The following is a 23,461-nucleotide window of genomic DNA, read 5'->3' as shown; positions in this document are numbered from 1 at the left end:
ATCTCTGGATTGTTGTATTTTAGCTTCTCTTAGTTTCCTTTTCAGAGTCCTTTCAGGTTCTGGATCTGCTTCCACAAGAATATTCTTATCCTTGCTCCTGCTCATATGACAAAGAAGAGGGCACAGAATAATAATAATAATAATAATAATAGAGATCCTTTATACCACAATATAGGGATCCCTGTGTGAGTGGAAGAAAAGAGGGGGATAGAGAATGTAATGTAATGGAAGAAACACAACTGTGAGGAGGGTAGAGATGTGAGATGAGATGTTAGTAGATGAATAAATAAATAGAATAAGATGGGAGAGGGAGAATTTTCGAAAATAATTTTTGAAAAAGGGTTAGTGATTTTCGAAAATGGTTTTTGAAAAATGTTAGTATTTTTCGAAAATTTTTAAAATCAAAAATAAAAATAAGAATAATTAGTTAATTAAAAAGAAATTTTTGAAAAAGAGGGAAGATATTTTCGAAAATTAGAGAGAGAGAGTTAGTTAGGTAGTTTTGAAAAAGTTAAGAAACAAACAAAAAGTTAGTTATTTAGTTGAAACAAATTTTGAAAAGATAAGAAGTTAGGAGGTTAGAAAAGATATTTTGAAACCAACTTTTTGAAAAAGGTAAGATAAGAAGATATTTTAGAAATTATTTTTGAAAAAGATTTGATTTTTAAAATCTCAATTAATGACTTGATTCATAAGAAATCACAAGATATGATTCTAGAACTTAAAGTTTGAATCTTTCTTAACAAGCAAGTAACAAACTTCAAATTTTTGAATCAAAACATTAATTGCTATTGTTATTTTCGAAAATTTGGTATAAAAATAAGAAAAAGATTTTTGAAAAATATTTTTAGAATTTTCGAAAATAACTAAGTAAAATGAAAAAGATTTGATTTTTGAAAAAGATTTTGAAAAAGATAAGATTTTTAAATTGAAAATTTGATTTGACTCATAAAAATAACTAGATTTTAAAAATTTTTGAAAAAGTCAAATCTAATTTTCGAAATTATGAGAGAAAAGAGGGAAAGATATACTTTTTTTTTTATTTTTTGAATTTTTATGATGAGAGAGAAAAACAAGAAAAATGATGCAATGCATGAAAGTTATGGATCAAAACAATGAATGCATGCAAGAATGCTATGAATGTCAAGATGAACACCAAGAACACTATGAAGATCATGATGAACATCAAGAACACAATTTTGAAAAAAAAAAATTTTATGCAAAGAAAATATGCAAGACACCAAACTTAGAATTCTTTAATGCTTAGACACTAAGAATTCAAGAATGCATATGAAAAACAAGAAAAGACACAAAACATGCAAATGCAAAGATCAAACAAGAAGACTTACCAAGAACAACTTGAAGATCATGAAGAACACTATGAATGCATGATTTTTTTTTCTTTTCGAAAAATGCAAGATGCACATGCAATTGACACCAAACTTATAACATGACTCAAGACTCAAACAAGAAACACAAAATATTTTTTATTTTTATGATTTTATGATTTTTTTTGTATTTTCTTTTAAATTTTTTTTTCGAAAATTATTGTGAAAAATAAAAATAAGGATTCCAAAATTTTTAATATGAATTCCAGGAATCTTGCCATGTTAGTCTTAAAGCTCCAATCAAAGGGTCAGGCATGGCTTAATAGCCAGCCAAGCTTTAATAAAAATCAATGTTCTGAAAACCGGACCGGACCGGCCGGTTGAACCGGTCTAATCGGGAACCGATAGTAAAAATGGTCCGGTCCACCTCTAATAACCGTCTCCTGGAAAACCGCTGTCAAACCGTCGAACCGGCCGGAAATCGGTCGGTTGGACCGGACCGGTAACCCGCCGGTTCTTAATAAACGACGCTGTTTTGATTTTTTTGAGGGAAAAAAAAACCAACGTTGCGTTTATAGTTTACACCCTCACCCCTTCCCCCAACAAACCCCCTACCAATTGGTGAATCACTCTACTCTAAAGCAAAGTTAAATCCCCAAACCAAAACCCTAGGTCCTCCTGCAACATTTCTGCCGCACTGCTGCCGCCGTCCGTGCTGTCGGCGTCGTCTGTGGCCAGGCCCTCTCTTGTAGCTCAGCGTTCTCCTTCCCCCTGTCCTCCGTCCGTCCTCCGTGGCTTCTCTATTTTGTTGGCTTGGAGCAGCTCGCCGTGTCGTTGCTCGCCGTCGTCTCCCCGGTCGCCGTCCGTGTCTCCGTCGAAGGTTAGTGTCACAGCTTTCACTTCTTCAGTTCTTGTTCGTGTCTCAGTCTTCTCTCCCCAGAGCCTCTGTTTGCTGATTTCACTTCTTCAGTTCTTCAGTTCTTGTTCGTGTCTCAGTCTTCTCTCCCTAGAGCCTCTGTTTGCTGATTTTTAATGTGAAACTGTGAAATTGCTAATTTTTGCTGATTTTGTGCTGCTGCTCTTTCTTTACTTCCTGAAATTTTTGTTGAAATTTTCTTGTTGCTGCTAAAATTGAAAATCAAATCATTGTTGACATTTTTGTTTAGGGATTAGGGATTACTTGTTGCTGTTTTGTAATGTTTGTTGAAATTTCAGGTTTAGTGTGATTAGGGATTACTTGCTGCTGTTGAAATTTCAAGTTCAATGTGACTACGGATTACTTGTTGCTGTGTTGTAATGTTTGTTGAAATTTCAGGTTTAGTGTGAATGTGTGATTAGGGATTACTTGCTGCTGTTGAAATTTCAGGTTCAGTGTGATTAGGGATTACTTGTTGCTGTACTTGCTGCTGTTGAAATTTCAGGTTCAGTGTGACTAGGGATTAGTTGTTGCTGCTAACAATGCATTTGTGAATAATAACTTGCTCCAGTCCTCCTATTTTGATTTTGTTACTTTTAAATTTGCTCCAGTCCATTTACAGGTTCATAAACACAGATGAAGTTGCATTTGTTAATAACTTCTATGTTTCTTTTGCTTTTCTAGGGTTTTTAATTGCTATATAGCTTCAATTCAGTCACTATGTTTTTTGCTGATCTGCTAATGGTTTACCATTGCTGCTTTTACAATTGCTGCAGCTGAATAGTTCTTGTGCATATGTCTGGACCATTTATTTAACCTACATGGCAACTTGAGAAAAACCAGAGCCATGCATTTGATATAAAGCTTAGCTTTTAGATTTGTATATTTAGTATTTACAACCTAAGCAATTTCTTTCTGCTATTATTATTATTATTATTATTATTATTATTATTATTATTATTATTATTATTATTGCTTACCGTATCTGTTTAGTAGTACTTTAATGTACTGATTTTGCTATTTTTAGTGTTTAGTTTAGTGTTATCACTGCCTTGCTGAATGATGTTGCTAATGTACTGGTGTAGTGTTTTGATAATGTACTGGTGTTGCTGTTTCATTGTTGCTGTTCGATAATATACTGGTGTTGCTGTTTTAGGGTTGCTGATGTACTTTGGATCTTTTAATATTTATATTAGACTATAATTATATTTTAGAGTGTTTAATTATAATTTATATATTATTTTATTCTAAAACGATTTTTTCGGTTGAACCACTGGTTAGACCGGTTGAACCAGTAAACCAGTGAACCAGTAACTAGAGCGGTTCGATGACCGATTCGGTTCTCAGAACCTTGATAAAAATATGAGTGTAATTCAGACATGTGAAGACAAGTCATCCTAGCCTATTTTAACTAGTCTTTTTCTTTTGTTTTCATTAGAATTATGCACTTTCTTGAGCTACAAGCAAGCTAATTGAGTAGATTTTCATGTTTCCCTTGATTGAATCAACCATATATGAATTCATGCCATTTCATGAGGTTTTATGCTATATTTGTTGCATATTGTGAAAGAATGAATATCTCATGATTTTGAGCATAGCTTTGATGTGTTTGGTTGATTAATTATAGGTGAAGAAAGCTTGGAGAAGGGTTGAAGCAAGAAGGAATAGCTAGGAGTAAAGAGAAGACAATGGAATAAGTGAAATTGAACCAGGAAGCAAGAAGCTGGACCTAAAGTTAGCATCAAACTTTTGCACAAACTTTTGGTTGAAAAGTTAGCCCCAACGTTAGCCCCCTAACTTGGAGGCTAACGTTGGAACTTGAAAATTCTCCCCTGGGCTCCAAAAGTTTGCGCCAACGTTAGCCCCCTAACTTTGAGGCTAACGTTGGCACATGAATTTCTCCCCTGGGCACCAAAAGTTTGCGCCAACGTTAGCCCCCTAACTTTGAGGCTAACGTTGGCACATGAATTTCTCCCCTGGGCACCAACGTTTGCGCCAACATTAGACCCCTAACTTGGAGGCTAACGTTGGCACATGAAAATTCAAGGAAGAGGAGCAAAAGTTTGCGCCAACGTTAGCCCCCTAACTTGGTGGCTAACGTTGGCGCCACTAGCACACAAGGCAAGGCCAATGTTAGGGTCAAAGTTAGACCCCTAACGTTGGCACCAACGTTCATACCAGCAAGTTTTGTGGGCTGCTATGAAAAGTTGGAGCCAAAGTTAGACCCCTAACTTTAGCTCCAACTTTTGGTCCAACTTTTGCAAAACTCAAACCCGGTTCAATTGGTTCACTTTGGTTCTTCTTCAAACTTCAAGAGCAATCAACCAAGGCCTCTTTCAACCCAATTCCACCAAGAGCAAAGGCCCAACTCAAGGCTTGAAGATCATTGGAAGAAAGTGTATAAATAGGATAGAATTCAAGTTTTCAGAGAGCTTTTCTTTTGGAATTTTCATAAGAGTTTTCAGAGAGTTTTTGTTATTGAGTGACTTTAATTTCTTTGTCTTGGGGAAGGAGAATTCACTTCTCTTTCTCTCAGTTTTATTGCTTTCAATTTCAATTACAATTGTCTTGGATTTTGGGTTGGAGAATTGAAGAAATTCTGTTTCAATCTCAACCTTGGATCTCTCTGTTTATTTACTGAATTTAAATTTTTGTTTCCATCACTTGCTTCTCATCTAATTTCTTTGCAATTTACAATTTCCTTGCAACTGTTCTTGTTGGATCTAGGAAGGCATTGAGATCTAGACTTGGTTTTCTAGTCTCTGGGTTCCGAGATCCAAATCTCCAATTTACATTCTTTTTTTTTTTTTTTTTTTTGCTTTCCATGTTCATTTACTTTTCTGCTATAAGATCCGATCCAATCCCAATTCCCTTTTACTCTTTTGTTTGATGCAAGTTACTTTTCTTTGTTTAATTTCTGCAAATCCACTTCCCAATCCCCTTTTACATTCCGAGTCATTTACATTTCTTGCACTTTAAGTTTCTGCCATTTAATTTCTTGTCCTTTACGTTTCAGCAATTTATTTCTTGTTCTCTTTACTTCAATGCAATTTAATTCTGCAAGTCACAAAACCATCAACCAAATCTTGATTCGCTTGACTAAATCAACCACTAAGCTAAAATTGCTCAATCCTTCAATCCCTGTGGGATCGACCTCACTCCCGTGAGTTTTTATTACTTGATACGACCCGGTACACTTGCCGGTTAGATTTGTGTGTTTTGGGAGAGATTTATTTTTCCTCCAAAATATCTCATGAAGTTTTTGGCGCCGTTGCCGGGGATTGATTAGATTGACAATGATTAAGTGAGGTGGTGATCTAGATCAAGCACTTTTTCTTTATTTTTCTCTAATTTTCAACTAACCCACTAACTGTTTGAATTTTTGCTTAAGCTAACTAAAACTTCATTCTAGCAGTAGATTGAAGTGTCACTGGTTTGTGTGTTTCTTATGTTCTGCTTGTATGTCAGGTACAAGAAGACCCACACCCACCTTTCATGAACAAGACGAAAGAATCCTCTGAAGGCTAAGAAGAGAAGCAAGAGAAAAAAATGTTGCTGGAGAGGAAGAATCAGATGAAGAATATCATGAATTGGAGGAACACTCAACAAATCCACCAGTGAGAATGGCCAACAACAATGGTCAACCCCAGAGGAGAGTCTTGGCTTCATATACACTTGCTAATCCAAGGCATTGTGGGAGTAGCATCCTTACCCCAAATGTCGATGCAAATAACTTTGAATTGAAGCCCCAACTCATCACCTTGGTACAGAACAACTGTTCCTATGGAGGAGGCCCCTTGGAAGATCCAAACCAGCACCTATCCACCTTCCTGAGGATATGTAACACAGTGAAGACCAATGGTGTGCATCCTGACAGTTACAAATTGCTGCTATTTCCATTTTCCCTCAAAGACAAAGCCACTCAATGGTTGGAGTCATTTCCAAGAGATAGCATCAACAACTGGGATGATCTAGTAACCAAGTTTCTTGCCAAGTTTTACCCACCTCAAAGAGTTATTAGATTGAAGACTGAAGTACAAACATTCACACAAATGGATGCTGAACCCTTGTATGAGGCATGGGAACGATACAAAGCTCTAATCAGGAAGTGCCCTCCTGAGATGTTTAATGAATGGGATAAACTCCAAAATTTCTATGAAGGACTGACAATGAAAGCTCAAGAGGCACTTGACTATTCAGCAGGAGGCTCAATGTAACTCATGAAGACAGCTGAAGAAGCTCAGAACCTCATTGACATGGTGGCTAACAACCAATATTTCTTTGGCCATCAGAGACAACACCAACCATCACTAAGGAAAGGAGTGTTAGAAGTGGAAGGGGTTGACATCCTCCTAGCTCAAAACAAGATAATGCAGGAGCAGATTCAACAACAATTTGAGCAGATGGCTAAAAAGATTGATAGCTTGCGAGTTGCAACAGTGAATACAAGCCAACCACCAACCAAATGGGGGCAAAATGAAGAAAACCAAGAAGATCAGCAGCAGGAGCAACCTCAATATGTGCATAACCAAAGCTCCGGCCAAAATGAAGTCTATGGTGACACCCACAATCCATCCTGGAAGAACCATCCAAATCTCAGATTGGGAGATAACCACACCCACAGCCAGCAACCGTGGCAGAAAAACTCAAACCACGACCAGCAAAACACTAATAATAATCAATACAAGAAACCACAAAATACATATCAACCACCCCACCACAATCCACAAACTCATCAAAATAGCATTTCCGCACCAACATCTAATCCCCAAAACTACCACACTACCCCTACAAATAACTTCCAGCAACCACATTCCACCCCCATCATACCACCAATAGACCATCATGAAAGTAGAATTTCAAGTCTTGAGGCAGCCATACAAGCAATTGCTCAGTCCACTCAAAGCTTGGTCAAAATGCAAGAGAGAAATGAAGCTACCATAAAGAGCCTTGAACGACAAGTGGGACAATTGGCCAAACAAGCTGAACGGCCAACCAATGTTCTCCCAAGTGATACAATCTCCAATCCAAAGGACAAAGGAAAAGCTACAAAGTGGGAGGAGTGCAAAGCAATCATAGTGGGAAGTGAAAAGACTAGGGAGAAGGAAGCCATCAATCAAGAAGAACACAACAGAGAAGTTCCACAAGAAGAGACAGAAGAGAGAAGTGAAGAGGATAGAAAGACCAAGAATGCAAAAAGCTCAAAGAGAGATAAGGACATCCCTGAAACACAACTACAAGAAAAGAAGGAAGGGATGAAGCCATATATCCCCAAACTTCCATATCCTCAAAGATTCAAAAAAGAAAACGAGGATAAGCAATACTCAAAGTTCCTGAACATATTCAAGACACTCAGCATCAATATTCCTTTCTTAGAAGCACTTGAACAGATGCCATTATATGCTAAATTTATGAAAGAAGTGCTAACAAAGAAAAGACCCTTGAAGGAAGGACAGATTATTGAAATGACAATGGAGTGTAGTGCTATTCTCCAAAGAGGTCTACCAGAGAAGAAGGATGATCCTGGAAGGTTTTATATACCTTGTACCATAGGAAACATAACTATTGAGAAATCATTCTGTGACCTTGGTGCAAGTATAAACTTGATGCCTCTATCTCTTATGAGGAAGCTTAAAATTTTTGAGCTGAAACCCACTCGAATAACTCTTCAAATGGCTGACAAGTCCATTCAACAAGCACTTGGAGTTGTAGAGAATGTGCTGGTAAAAGTGGAAAAATTTCTTCTTCCAGTTGATTTTGTCATCCTGGATATGGAGGAAGACCCTAACACTCCCATCATCTTGGGGAGACCTTTTCTTGCTACGGGCAGAGCATTGATAGATGTTGAAAAAGGGGAATTGTTGCTGAGAGTGCATGATGAGCACCTAGCATTCCATGTTTTTAAAACCCCACATGAGCCCACTCAAGAAGAAGAGTGTGTGGAAGATAAGGCCAGAGATCAAAGTTTGAAGGAGGTAGTCAATGAGTTAACTCCAAGACTTCTACATCCATGCTTGAAAGAAGTGGAGATGGTGCAACAGACCAAAGAAATCAAGGAGGAACTAGATCCAAAACCCCCTGATGAGAACCTCAACATTCCAGATAAAGAACCACCAAGGCATGAATCATCTCCTAAGAAAGAAGAGAAGAAGAAGAGGCCAAAAGGGTGGAAAATCAAGAAAACCCCCACTGAAGGCTTTTCACCAGGGGATAAAGTAGTGTTAAACACACAACCAATGAAGATGTCTCCACAATTATTTGAATACTACACTGTGAACCGGGTCCTTTCACTTGAACACTTAGAGATCATCAAAGAGGAGACTGGAAGGAAGTTCACAGTAAGAGGAGAAAAGTTGAGGCACTATGATTTTCAGCCCCCATGATCAAAGAATGAAGGATGTCAAGCTAGTGACATTAAAAGAGCGCTTGTTGGGAGGCAACCCAACCTGAGGTAGTTCTTTTTTTTATAGCTAGTTCAATAAAAAGGTTAAGTAGATTCACCTGTATTGTAAGGAGCTAAGTTTGGTGTTGCACACAAAAATAATTTAAGGGAGAATGAAGGATTCTAAGTTTGGTGTTCCACCGAAATCTCATTTACAAACACATTCTCACCTTCTGCATAAAGGGTTGCTAGCTCCAAGCAATCAGATGAATCATTTAATCATTGTCTGTTTCTAGTTTTTAGTTTTATTGCCTTTAGCAAAGACACAAGGATTTCACATGTGGTTAACTTGATGCATCAGAGGCAGTGGCGAGGGACTAAGTTTGGTGTTCACACACCAAAGTAAGTTCAAAAGCCTATAAGAAAGTCTTGCACACTAACCAATTACCTAAGGGCTTGAGAAGCAAGCAACTTTTGAGAATTGTGCAGGGAATTCACTACCATTTGAAGACACTATGCATCATAACTCAAAAGGGCACAGCAGAAGGAAGGACAAAGGAACTGCAAACCAATAGGTTGTATCTATACTTAACCTTTGCTGTTGAGAAATACTTTTGATTGATGTCTTGTTAAAGTGTTCATTTAGTTCAAACAAATTCAAATTTCTTTTAAAATAAGTAAGCTAGTCTATGTGTGTGCTTGTGTGTTTACTTCCACTTAGCAAAAAGTATGTTGTGTCCCCTGCATCTTTAAGTTCAATAAAAGAAATGTTTGAATGTGAAGTAAGATAGTCTCTGTTAGATAGAAGTAGAATAAAAGTAAGTGGTGGTATGTGTGTGATTGTATAATAGCTCACTTTTAGTGAATAAAGAGCTAGGATATCTCATTCTAAGTAAAGAGTGGCCTACTGTCTATGAATCTCAATTAAATAAAAAAAATTCCGTGGTTAGAAAGAAAAACAAAAAGAAGGAAAGAAAAGAGATAGCCAAAAAGTGGCAGAACAAAAGGAAACAAAAAGAAACAAAGCTGGACACCAATAGCTTGAACTTTAAAATATATGCCTGTGATGTCTTTGTACTAGGATCTGCTTGGATTAGTAAGCTCTTAGGAGTGCATCAACACTCGGTGACTTGGGTTAACTAATCCGGGATCATCAGCTGAAAGTCCACTATCAAGAGCAACCTAACTACAAGGCATTTAGTAACCCAAAGAGGTGCTGGGCATCAATGTTTTAAGAAGGAATGTGAGCCAAGTGTCTATGGTGAATAATGTGTCAAGTATAAAGAAAAGAAAATGAACTTGCTACACATGACACTCAAATAAAGCTTATAAACAAAGTAATAGCCAAGGATAAAAGAATAATGAGAGGTCATAGCAGTATGTTACTTGAAGCTTGAAGGAGACTTTCTAAGCCTAGGAGTCAGTAAGAAGTAAGTATTTACATATCCACACAAAATCCCATGAACTATCAATAATACTCTCCTAGCATGAACATCATCTTCCATTTCATTCTTTCTTCTCAATAAATCTTTTCTTGCTTGGGGACAAGCAAGCTTTAAGTTTGGTGTTGTGATGACAAGTCATCCTAGCCTATTTTAACTAGTCTTTTTCTTTTGTTTTCATTAGAATTATGCACTTTCTTGAGCTACAAGCAAGCTAATTGAGTAGATTTTCATGTTTCCCTTGATTGAATCAACCATATATGAATTCATGCCATTTCATGAGGTTTTATGCTATATTTGTTGCATATTGTGAAAGAATGAATATCTCATGATTTTGAGCATAGCTTTGATGTGTTTGGTTGATTAATTATAGGTGAAGAAAGCTTGGAGAAGGGTTGAAGCAAGAAGGAATAGCTAGGAGTAAAGAGAAGACAATGGAATAAGTGAAATTGAACCAGGAAGCAAGAAGCTGGACCTAAAGTTAGCATCAAACTTTTGCACAAACTTTTGGTTGAAAAGTTAGCCCCAACGTTAGCCCACTAACTTGGAGGCTAACGTTGGAACTTGAAAATTCTCCCCTGGGCTCCAAAAGTTTGCGCCAACGTTAGCCCCCTAACTTTGAGGCTAACGTTGGCACATGAATTTCTCCCCTGGGCACCAAAAGTTTGCGCCAACGTTAGCCCCCTAACTTTGAGGCTAACGTTGGCACATGAATTTCTCCCCTGGGCACCAACGTTTGCGCCAACGTTAGACCCCTAACTTGGAGGCTAACGTTGGCACATGAAAATTCAAGGAAGAGGAGCAAACGTTTGCGCCAACGTTAGCCCCCTAACTTGGTGGCTAACGTTGGCGCCACTAGCACACAAGGCAAGGCCAACGTTAGGGTCAAAGTTAGACCCCTAACGTTGGCACCAACGTTCATACCAGCAAGTTTTGTGGGCTGCTATGAAAAGTTGGAGCCAAAGTTAGACCCCTAACTTTAGCTCCAACTTTTGGTCCAACTTTTGCAAAACTCAAACCCGGTTCAATTGGTTCACTTTGGTTCTTCTTCAAACTTCAAGAGAAATCAACCAAGGCCTCTTTCAACCCAATTCCACCAAGAGCAAAGGCCCAACTCAAGGCTTGAAGATCATTGGAAGAAAGTGTATAAATAGGATAGAATTCAAGTTTTCAGAGAGCTTTTCTTTTGGAATTTTCATAAGAGTTTTCAGAGAGTTTTTGTTATTGAGTGACTTTAATTTCTTTGTCTTGGGGAAGGAGAATTCACTTCTCTTTCTCTCAGTTTTATTGCTTTCAATTTCAATTACAATTGTCTTGGATTTTGGGTTGGAGAATTGAAGAAATTCTGTTTCAATCTCAACCTTGGATCTCTCTGTTTATTTACTGAATTTAAATTTCTGTTTCCATCACTTGCTTCTCATCTAATTTCTTTGCAATTTACAATTTCCTTGCAACTGTTCTTGTTGGATCTAGGAAGGCATTGAGATCTAGACTTGGTTTTCTAGTCTCTGGGTTCTGAGATCCAAATCTCCAATTTACATTCTGTTTTTTTTTTTTTTTTGCTTTCCATGTTCATTTACTTTTTTGCTATAAGATCCGATCCAATCCCAATTCCCTTTTACTCTTTTGTTTGATGCAAGTTACTTTTCTTTGTTTAATTTCTGCAAATCCACTTCCCAATCCCCTTTTACATTCCGAGTCATTTACATTTCTTGCACTTTAAGTTTCTGCCATTTAATTTCTTGTCCTTTACGTTTCAGCAATTTATTTCTTGTTCTCTTTACTTCAATGCAATTTAATTCTGCAAGTCACAAAACCATCAACCAAATCTTGATTCGCTTGACTAAATCAACCACTAAGCTAAAATTGCTCAATCCTTCAATCCCTGTGGGATCGACCTCACTCCCGTGAGTTTTTATTACTTGATACGACCCGGTACACTTGCCGGTTAGATTTGTGTGTTTTGGGAGAGATTTATTTTTCCTCCAAAATATCTCATCAACATGACAAGCCTAACATGCCCTATCCAGAAGAATTGGGCATGACTTCATTGAGGTGATTAGTTGAAGACCAATCCCAAAGCAGTTTGGGTTTGGCTTTACAGCCAGATAGGCTTCAACATGCTTCATGAAACACTAGAATTCATTCTTAAAAATTCTGAAGAAAAATAATATTTTTGAAAACACATTTTTTTTCGAAAACAAAGGAGAAAATTTTGAAATATTTTTTTTGAAAAATTTTTAAAAACAAAATAAAAAGAAAATTACCTAATCTGAGCAACAAGATGAACCGTCAGTTGTCCATACTCGAACAATCCCCGGCAACGGCGCCAAAAACTTGGTACGCGGAATCGTGATTACACTTTAATTATGTAAAATTCATTGCTCTTTCTTTCCCTGGAAATGGCGCCAAAAACATGATGCCAAGACCATGGTTCACAACTCCGTGTAACTGACCAGCAAGTGCACTGGGTCGTCCAAGTAATACCTTACGTGAGTAAGGGTCGAATCCCACGGAGATTGTTGGTATGAAGCAAGCTATGGTCACCTTGCAAATCTCAGTTAGGCAGATATAAATTGATAATGGTGTTTTCGAATAATAATTAATAGAATAGGGATAGAAATACTTATGTAATTCATTGGTGAGAATTTCAGATAAGCGAATGGAGATGCTTTCGTTCCTCTGAACCTCTGCTTTTCCTGCTATCTTCATCCAATCAGTCTTACTCCTTTCCATGGTTGGCTTTATGTGATACATCACCATTATCAACGGCTACTTTCGGTCATCTCTCGGGAAAATGATCCAATGCCTGTCACGGCACGGCTAATCGTCTGGAGGCATCACCCTTGTCAATGGCTTCATCTTATCCTCTCAGTGAAAATGATCAACGCACCCTGTCACGGCACGGCTATTCATCTGTCGGTTCTCGATCATGCTGGAATAGGATTTACTATCCTTTTGCGTCTGTCACTAACGCCCTGCAATCGCGAGTTTGGAGCTCGTCACAGTCATTCATTCATTGAATCCTACTCGGAATACCACAGACAAGGTTTAGACTTTCCGGATTCTCTTGAATGCCGCCATCATTCTAGCTTACGCCACGAAGATTCTGATTAAGAGATCTAAGAGATACTCATTCAGTCGAAGGTAGAATGGAAGTGGTTGTCAGGCACGCGTTCATAGGGAATGATGATGATTGTCACGTTCATCACATTCAGATTGAAGTACGAATGAATATCTTAGAAGCAAAATAAGATGAATTGAATAGAAAACAGTGGTACTTTGCATTAATCTTTGAGGAACAGCAGAGCTCCACACCTTAATCTATGGAGTGTAGAAACTCTACCGTTAAAAATACATAAGTGAAAGGTCCAGGCATGACCGAATGGCCAGCCCCTCTGATCTAAGAACCAGGCGTCCAAAGATGGTCAAAAAGACGACTAATACAATAGTGAAAGGTCCTATTTATAATAAACTAGCTACTAGGGTTTACAGAAGTAAGTAATTGATGCATAAATCCACTTCCGGGGCCCACTTGGTGTGTGCTTGGGCTGAGCTTGAGTGTTGCACGTGTAGAGGTCCTTCTTGGAGTTGAACGCCAGCTTTTGTGCCAGTTTGGGCGTTCAACTCTGGTTTTGGCTCCTTTTCTGGCGCTGGACGCCAGATTTCGGCAGAAAGCTGGCGTTGAACGCCAGTTTACGTCGTCTATTCTTGGCCAAAGTATGAACTATTATATATTGCTGGAAAGCCCTGGATGTCTACTTTCCAACGCAATTAGAAGCGCGCTATTTGGAGTTCTGTAGATCCAGAAAATCTACTTTGAGTGCAGGGAGGTCAGAATCCAACAGCATCAGCAGTCCTTCTTCAACCTCTGAATCTGATTTCTGCTCAAGTCCCTCAATTTCAGCCAGAAAATACCTGAAATCACAGAAAAACACACAAACTCATAGTAAAGTCCAGAAATGTGAATTTAACATAAAAACTAATGAAAACATCCCTAGAAGTAACTAGATCCTACTAAAAACATACTAAAAACAATGTCAAAAAGCGTATAAATTATCCGCTCATCATCACATCAATTAGTAAAACTCACAAAAGTGAGGTCGATCCCACAGGGATTGATGGATTAAGCAACTTTAGTATGGTGATGAATTTAGTTAAGCTAATACTGATGAATTGACTGAAATTTGATTAACCAGAAAGTAAATCACAAGAAAGCTAGAGTGGAGAATGTAAATTGACAGAAAAGTAAATAGCAGAAAGCTTAAATGACTGAAACTTAAAGTGCAAGAAATTAAAAAGATCTAAAACTTAAATTGCAAGAAAGGTAAATAACTGAATTTTAAATTGCAGGAGAGTAGAAGTGTAGAAACGTAAATGACAAGGAAACTTAAATTGCATGAATTATAAAGGGATTTGGGTGCTGGGAATCGAACCAACAGTAAGAAATTGCAGATTAAAAGAAATTCAACTGAATTGAAGAAAATCAAAGAAAGTGATATGCACTTTCTTTGTCACAATTCAAAAAAAGATTACCAATTTCCTTAAATTATATAACTATGCGTTGCAGTGTTGGTCCAATTTCATTGCTTCAATGGGAAAACGATTTGTAGGATAGGACCCTGGTGCACAGAAATCGTGACGGTTCCATTCCTTGGTAACGGCGCTGAAAACTTTATACGCACGTTCATAATCTTAATTCTTTGTCACAACTTCGCACAACTGACCAGCAAGTGCACTAGGTCGTCCAAGTAATAAACCTTACGTGAGTAAAGGTCAATCCCACGGAGATTGTCAGCTTGAAGCAAGCTATAGTCACCTTGTAAATCTCAGTCAGGCGGATTCAAATGGTTATAGAGTTTTAATAATTAAAAGATAAATAAAACATAAACTAGGATAGAGATACTTATGTAATTCATTAGTGAGAATTTCAGATAAGCGTATAGAGATGCTTTCGTTCCTCTGAACCTCTGCTTTTCTGCTGTCTTCATCCAACCATTCCTACTCCTTTCCATGGCAAGCTTTATGTAGGGCATCACCGTTGTCAATGGCTACATCCCATCCTCTCTGTGAAAATGGTCCAATGCGCTGTCACTGCATGGCTAATCATCTGTCGGTTCTCGATCATACTGGAATAAGATTTGCTATCCTATTGCGTCTGTCACTACGCCCAGCACTCGCGAGTTTGAAGCTCATCACAGCCATCCCTTCCCAGATCCTACTCGGAATACCACAGATAAGGTTTAGACTTTCCGGATCTCAAGAATGGCCATCCATGGGTTCTAACTTATACCACGAAGATTCTAATATCTCGGACTTGGTCCTCTGTATTAGATATCTAAGAGATATTCATTCTAGCTTGTTTGCATGTAGAACGGAAGTGTTTGTCAGGCACGCGTTCATAAGTGAGAATGATGATGAGCGTCACATAATCATCACATTCATCATGTTCTTGGGTGCGAATGGATATCTTAGAATATGAATAAGCTTGAATTGAATAAAAAAATAGTAGTACTTTGTATTAATTCATGAGGAACAGCAGAGCTCCACACCTTAATCTATGGTGTGTAGAAACTCTACCGTTTGAAAGTACATAAGTGATAATGGTCCAGGCATGGCCGAATGGCCAGCCCCCATGAAAGTCTAAGATAGCATAAAAACTAATCAAAGATCTCTACAAAGATAGAAAAAAATCCTATTTATACTAAACTAGTTACTAAGGTTTATAGAAATGAGTAAATGATGCAGAAATCCACTTCCGGGGCCCACTTGGTGTGTGCTTGGGCTGAGCATTGAGCTTTATACGTGTAGAGGTCTTTCTTGGAGTTGAACGCCAGTTTGTAACCTGTTTCTGGCGTTTAACTCCACTTTGCAACCTGTTTCTGGCATTTGATTCCAGAATGCAGCATGGAACTGGCGTTCAACGCCAGTTTACATCGTCTATCCTTAATCAAAGTATGGACTATTATATATTGCTGGAAAGCCCTGGATGTCTACTTTTACAACGCAACTGAGAGCGCGCCATTTGGAGTTTTGTAGCAACAGAAAATCCACTTTGAGTGCAGGGAGGTCAGAATCCAACAGCATCTGCAGTCCTTCTTCAACCTCTAAATCTGATTTTTGCTCAGGTCCCTCAATTTCAACCAGAAAATACCTGAAATCACAGAAAAACACACAAACTCATAGTAAAGTCCAGAAATATGATTTTTATTTAAAAACTAAAAAAATATACTAAAAACTAACTAATCATACTAAAAACTATGTAAAAACAATGCCAAAAAGCGTATAAATTATCCGCTCATCACAACACCAAACTTAAATTGTTGCTTGTCCCCAAGCAACTGAAAATCAAATAGGATAAAAAGAAGAGAATATACTATAAATTCCAAAATATCAATGAAACTTATCTCCAATCAGATGAGCGGGACTTGTAGCTTTTTGCCTCTTGAATAGTTTTGGCATCTCACTTTATCCATTGAGGTTCAGAATGATTGGCATCTATAGGAACTTAGAATTCAGATAGTGTTATTGATTCTCCTAGTTCAGTATGTTGATTCTTGAACACAGCTACTTTATGAGTCTTGGCCGTGGCCCTAAGCACTTTCTTTTCCAGTATTACCGCCGGATACATAAATGCCACAGACACATAATTGGGTGAACCTTTTCAGATTGTGACTCAGCTTTGCTAAAGTCCCAATTAGAGGTGTCCAGGATTCTTAAGCACACTCTTTTTTTGCTTTGGACCTTGACTTTAACCGCTCAGTCTCAAGTTTTCACTTGACACCTTCACGCCACAAGCACAGGGTTAGGGACAGCTTGGTTTTGCCACTTAGGCCAGGATTTTATTCCTTTAGGCCCTCTTATCCACTGATGCTCAAAGCCTTGGATTCTTTTTTTATTACCCTTACCTTTTGGTTTTAAGGGCTATTGGCTTTTTGCTCTTGCCTTTTGGTTTAAAGAGCTTTTGGCTTTTTCTGCTTGCTTTTTCTTTTTCTTTTCTTTTTTTTTTTGCTATTATTTTTTTTCTTTTTTTTTCTGCAAGCTTTTGCATTCACTGCTTTTTCTTTCTTCAAAAATCATTTTTATAATTTTTCAGATTATCAAATAACATTTCTCCTTTTTCCTTATTCTTCAAGAGCCAACATATTTAACATTCATAAACATCAAATTCAAAAGACATATGCACTGTTCAAGCATACATTCAGAAAACAAAAAGTATTGCCACCACATCAAAATAATTAAACTAGTTTCAAGGATGAATTCGAAACCATGTACTTCTTGTTCTTTTGTTTTTAGAACAGTTTTCATTTAAGAGAGGTGATGGATTCATATTCATAACTTTAAGGCATAGACACTTAGACACTAATGATCATATAGTAAAGACACAAACATAATTAAATATGAAGCATGGAAACCGAAAATAGAAAATAAATAGACAAGGAGATTAAGGAATGAGTCCACCTTAGTGAGGGTGGCGTCTTCCTCTTCTTGAAGAACCAATGGTGCTTTTGAGCTCCTCTATGTCTCTTCCTTGTCTTTCTTGCTCCTCCCTCATAGCTCTTTGATCTTCTCTAATTTCATGGAGGATGATGGAATGCTCTTGGTGCTCCACCCTTAGTTGTCCCATGTTGGAACTTAATTCTCCTAGGGAAGTGTTGATTTGTTCCCAATAGTTTTGTAGAGGGAAGTGCATCCCCAGAGGCATCTCAGGGATTTCATGGTGGGGAATTTCCTCATGCTCTTGCTGAGGTCCATGATCTCTTATTTGCTCCATCCTTTTCTTAGTGATGGGCTTATCCTCTTCAATGAGGTGTCTCTGGCCTTAGGTGCCATAAATGGTTATAGAAAAACAAAAAGCAATGCTTTTACCACACCAAACTTAAAATGTTTGCTCGTCCTCGAGCAAAAGAAGAAAGAAGTGAGTAGAAGAAGAAGAAAATGGAGGAGATGGAGGTGTGTGAATGGTTTGGCCAAGGGGGTTTTAGGTAGTTATGATGTGTGAAAAGGAACGAGTGATGGTTTGAATTTGAGTGGGTGGGTGTAGGTGGGTTGTATGATGGTTTTGGAGGAGTAATGGAGGTGGTTGGTGGAGGTTAATTGAGGAAGAGTGTTATGGAAAGGTGTGAAGAGGAGAGAATAAGAGGTGGGATAGGTGGGGATCCTGTGGGGTTCACAGATCCAGTAGGGATTCTGTGGGGTCCACAGATCCAGTGGGGCCAAGAACTTAACATCCCTGCTCCAATTAGGCGTGTAAAATGCCCTTGCTGTGCAATCCTGGCGTTTAACGCCAGACTGCTTCCTGTTTCTGGCGTTAAACACCCAAATGTAGCTTGTTTTTGGCGTTTAACGCCAGGTAGATGCTTGTTTCTGGCGTTAAACGCTAGCTTGGTGCCTGTTTCTGGCGTTAAATGCCAGACTGCTCTCCTCCAGGGTGTGTTATTTTCAATGCTGTTTTTTATTCTGTTTTTGATTTTTCAGTAGTTTTTGTGACTCCACATGATCATCAACCTAAAGAAAACATAAAATAATAATAGAAAATAAATAAATATAATTTAGATAACATTGGGTTGCCTCCCAACAAGCGCTTCTTTAATGTCAATAGCTTGACAGTGAGCTCTCATGGAGCCTCATAGATAATCAGAGCAAGGTTGGAACCTCCCTACACCAAACTTAGAGTTTGAATGTGGGGGTTCAACACCAAACTTAGAGTTTGGTTGTGGCCTCCCAACACCAAACTTAGAATTTGACTATGGGAGCTTTGGTTGACTCTGCAGTGAGAGAAGCTTTTCATGCTTCCTCTCCATGGTTACAGAAGGAGATCCTTGAGTTTTAAACACAAGGTTATCCTCATTCAGTTGAAGGATCAATTCTCCTCTGTCCACATCAACCACAGCCCTTGCTATGGCTAGGAAGGGTCATCCAAGGATGATGGATTCATCCTCTTCCTTCCTAGTGTCTAGGATTATGAAATTAGCAGGGATGTAAAGGCCTTCAACCTTTACTAGCACGTACTCTACTTGTCCATAAGCCTATTTTCTGGAGTTATCTGCCATCTCTAATGAGATTCTGGCAGCTTGCACCTCAAAGATTCACAGTTTCTCCATTACAGAGAGTGGCATGAGGTTTATCCCTGATCCAAGGTCATATAGAGCCTTCTCAAAGGTCATGGTGCCTATGGTACAAGGTATTAAGAACTTTCCAAGATTCTGTTTCTTCTGAGGCAATCTCAGTTGATCCAGATCACTTAGTTCATTGATGAGCAAGGGAGTTTCATCTTCCCAAGTCTCATTACCAAATAATTTGGCATTCAGCTTCATGATTGCACCAAGGTACTTGGCAACTTGCTCTTTAGTAACATTTTCATTCTCTTCAGAAGAAGAATACTCATCAGAGCTCATGAATGGCATAAGGAGGTTTAATGAAATCTCTATGGTCTCTAGATGAGTCTCAGATTCCTTTGGTTCCTCAGAGGGAAACTCCTTGTTGATCACTGGACGTCCCAGGAGGTCTTCCTCACTGGGATTCACGTCCTCTCCCTCCCTTGTAGGTTCGGCCATGATGGTTAAATCAATGGCCTTGCACTCTCTTTTTGGATTCTCTTCTGTATTGCTTGGAAGAGTACTAGGAGGAGTTTCAGTGACCCTTTTACTCAGATGGCCTACTTGTGCCTCCGAATTTCTAATGGAGGACCTTGTTTCATTCATGAAACTCACAGTGGCCTTAGATATATCAGAGACTATATTTGCTAAGCTAGATGGATTCTGCTCAGAATTCTCTATCTGTGAGTGGATGATGGAAAAGGTTTGCTATTGCTAAACATGTTTCTTCTACCATTATTAAAGCCTTGTTGAGGCTTTTGTTGATCCTTCCATGAGAAATTTGTATGATTCCTCCATGAGGGATTATAGGTGTTTCCATAGGGTTCACCCATGTAATTCACCTCTGCTATTGCAGGGTTCTCAGGATCATAAGCTTCTTCTTCAGAAGATGCCTCTTTAGTACTGTTGGATGATTCCTTCAATCCATTCAGACTCTGAGAAATTATATTGACTTGCTGAGTCAATATTTTATTCTGAGCCAATATGGCATTCAGAGTATCAATTTCAAGAACTCCCTTCCTCATAGGCATCCCATTATTCACAGGATTCCTTTCAGAAGTGTACATGAACTGGTTATTTACAACCATGTTAATGAATTCTTGAGCTTTTGCAGGCGTTTTCTTTAGGTGAATGGATCCACCTGCAAAATGGTCCAATAACATCTTTGATAGCTCAGACAGACCATCATAGAATATATTCAGGATGGTCCATTTTGAAAGCATGTCAGAAGGACACTTTTTGGTCAGTTTCTTGTATCTCTCCTAAGCTTCATAGAGGAATTCACCTTCTTTCTGTTTGAAGGTTTGAACATCCACTCTAAGCTTACTAAGCTTTTGAGGAGGAAAGAACTTGGCTAAGAAAGCCGTGACCAGCTTATCCCAAGAGTTCAAGATATCCTTAGGTTGAGAGTCCAACCATATTCTAGCTCTGTCTCTTACAGCAAATGGAAAAAGCATAAGCCTGTAGACCTCGGGATCAACCCCATTGGTGTTAACAGTATCACAGATCTGCAAGAACTCAGCTAAGAACTGAAAAGGATCTTCTTATGGAAGTCCATGAAACTTGCAGTTCTGTTGCATCAGAGAAACTAATTGAGGTTTAAGCTCAAAATTGTTTGCTCCAATGGCAGGGATTGAGATGCTTCTTCCATGTAAATTGGAATTTGGTGCAGTAAAGTCACCAAGCATCTTCCTTGCATTGTTATTATTTTCGGCCATGTTTTCTTCTTTTTCAAAAATTTCTGTCAGATTTTCTCCAGAGAGTTGTGCTTTGGCTTCCCTTAGCTTCCTCTTCAGAGTCCTTTCAGGTTCAGGATCAGCTTCAACAAGAATGTTCTTATCCTTGTTCCTGCTCATATGAAAAAGAAGAAAACAGAAAAGAAAATATGGAATCATTTATGTCACAGTATAGAGATTCCTGTATGTGAGTATAAGAATAGAAGAATAGAAGAAGAGAAATTCGAACACCAAGAGGAAGAGAGGGATCGAATTTTGAGATGAAGAGAAGTGTTAGTAAATAAATAAATAATTAGAAGGAGATGAGAGAGAGGGAATTTCGAAAATTAATTAAATTAAAAATAAAATTTAAAGTTAAATTTTGAAAATTAAAATTGAAATCAAATTAAATTAAAAATTAAAACAATTAGTTAAAGAAATTTGAAAAAGGGGGAAGGGATTTTCGAAAATTAGAGAGAGAGAATTAGTTAGGTAGTTTTGAAAAAGATATGATTGAAACAAAAAGATAGGATTGATTAAAAAAAATTTGAAAATCAATTTTAAAAAGGTAAGAAGTTAGAAAGGAAGTTAGAAAAGATTTTGAAATTGATTTTGAAAAAGATGTGATTGAAACTTATTTTGAAAAAGATTTGAAAAAAAAATTTAAAAAGATTTAATTTTGAAAAAGATTTTGAAATTAGCAATCAAAAAGATATGATTGAAAATTAAAAAGATATGATTTTGAAAATTAAAGTTGATTACTTGACTAACAAGTAACAAAAAGATATGATTTTAAAATGTTAAAGATTGAACCTTTCTTACTAGACAAGTAACAAACTTAAAATTTTAGAATCAATCACATTAAATGCTAATAAGATTTTTGAAAATTATGAAAAAGATTTTTGAAAATTAATTTTGAAAATTTCGAAAATTATGAAAGAAAAATGAGAAAGATTTGATTTTTGAAAAAGATTTGAAAAAGTTAAGATTTTTAAATTAAAAATTTGATTTGACTCATAAGAAATAACTAAATTTTAAAAATTTTTTACTACATCAAATCAAATTTTCGAAAATTATGAGTGAAATAAGAGAAAGATATTTTTTTATTTTTGAATTTTCAATGAAGAAAGAGAAAAACAACCCAAAGACTCAATGCATGAAAATTTTGGATCAAAACATGTGATGCATGCAAGAACACTATGAATGTCAAGATGAACACCAAGAACTTTTTTTTTGAAAAATTTTCAAGAAAAGAAAACATGCAAGACACCAAACTTAAAAATTTTTATTCTTTAGACATTAACAAATTGAAAATGCATATGAAAAACAAGAAAAGACACAAAACAAGAAAATATGATGATCAAACAAGAAGACTGGCCAAGAACAACTTGAAGATCATGAAGAATGCAATGCATGAAATTTTCGAAAATAATTTTTAGAAAATTAAAAAGATGCAATTGACACCAAACTTAAAACTTAACTCTAGACTCAAACAAGAAACACAAAATATTTTTGGTTTTATTATTTTATTAAACTTTTTTTTATTTTTTTTCGAAATTTAATTGGGAAAAACGAAAAAAGAAGAAAAATTTTTTGTATTTTTTGAAAATAAGAAATAAAAAGCTTAAAATTAAAATAAAATTACCTAATCTGAGCAACAAGATGAACCGTCAGTTGTCCAAACTCGAACAATCCCCGGCAACGGCGCCAAAAACTTGGTGCGCAGAAATCGTGACGGTTCCATTCCTTGGTAACGGTGCTGAAAACTTTATACGGACGTTCATAATCTTAATTTCTTGTCACAACTTCGCACAACTGACCAGCAAGTGCACTGGGTCGTCCAAGTAATAAACCTTACGTGAGTAAGGGTCGATCCCACGGAGATTGTCGGCTTGAAGCAAGCTATGGTCACCTTGTAAATCTCAGTCAGGCGGATTCAAATGGTTATAGAGTTTTAATAATTAAAAGATAAATAAAACATAAACTAGGATAGAGATACTTATGTAATTCATTAGTGAGAATTTCAGATAAGCGTATAGAGATGCTTTCGTTCCTCTGAACCTCTGCTTTCCTGCTGTCTTCATCCAACCATTCCTACTCCTTTCCATGGCAAGCTTTATGTAGGGAATCACCGTTGTCAATGGCTACATCCCATCCTCTCTGTGAAAATGGTCCAATGCGCTGTCACTGCATGGCTAATCATCTGTCGGTTCTCGATCATACTGGAATAGGATTTGCTATCCTTTTGCGTCTGTCACTACGCCCAGTACTCGCGAGTTTGAAGCTCGTCACAGCCATCCCTTCCCAGATCCTACTCGGAATACCACAGACAAGGTTTAGACTTTCCGGATCTCAAGAATGGCCATCCATGGGTTCTAACTTATACCACGAAGATTCTAATATCTCGGACTTGGTCCTCTGTATTAGATATCTAAGAGATATTCATTCTAGCTTGTTTGCATGTAGAACGGAAGTGTTTGTCAGGCACGCGTTCATAAGTGAGAATGATGATGAGTGTCACATAATCATCACATTCATCATGTTCTTGGGTGCGAATGGATATCTTAGAATAGGAATAAG

The 23,461-nt window shown here is 37.5% G+C and overlaps 1 non-coding gene across 1 annotated transcript; it reads left to right on the top strand.

Moving 5' to 3' along the window:
• The first annotated feature begins 20,383 nt into the window (after positions 1 to 20,383).
• Positions 20,384 to 20,491, top strand: LOC112724412 (small nucleolar RNA R71). The gene has a single exon (XR_003163575.1). It is a non-coding gene; the product is annotated as a small nucleolar RNA R71 (small nucleolar RNA).
• The last annotated feature ends 2,970 nt before the right edge of the window (positions 20,492 to 23,461 follow it).

Source organism: Arachis hypogaea, chromosome 11, assembly GCF_003086295.3.
Source record: "Arachis hypogaea cultivar Tifrunner chromosome 11, arahy.Tifrunner.gnm2.J5K5, whole genome shotgun sequence".
Taxonomy (NCBI): Eukaryota; Viridiplantae; Streptophyta; class Magnoliopsida; order Fabales; family Fabaceae; genus Arachis; species Arachis hypogaea.
This window is presented reverse-complemented; position numbering and strand designations above follow the sequence as displayed.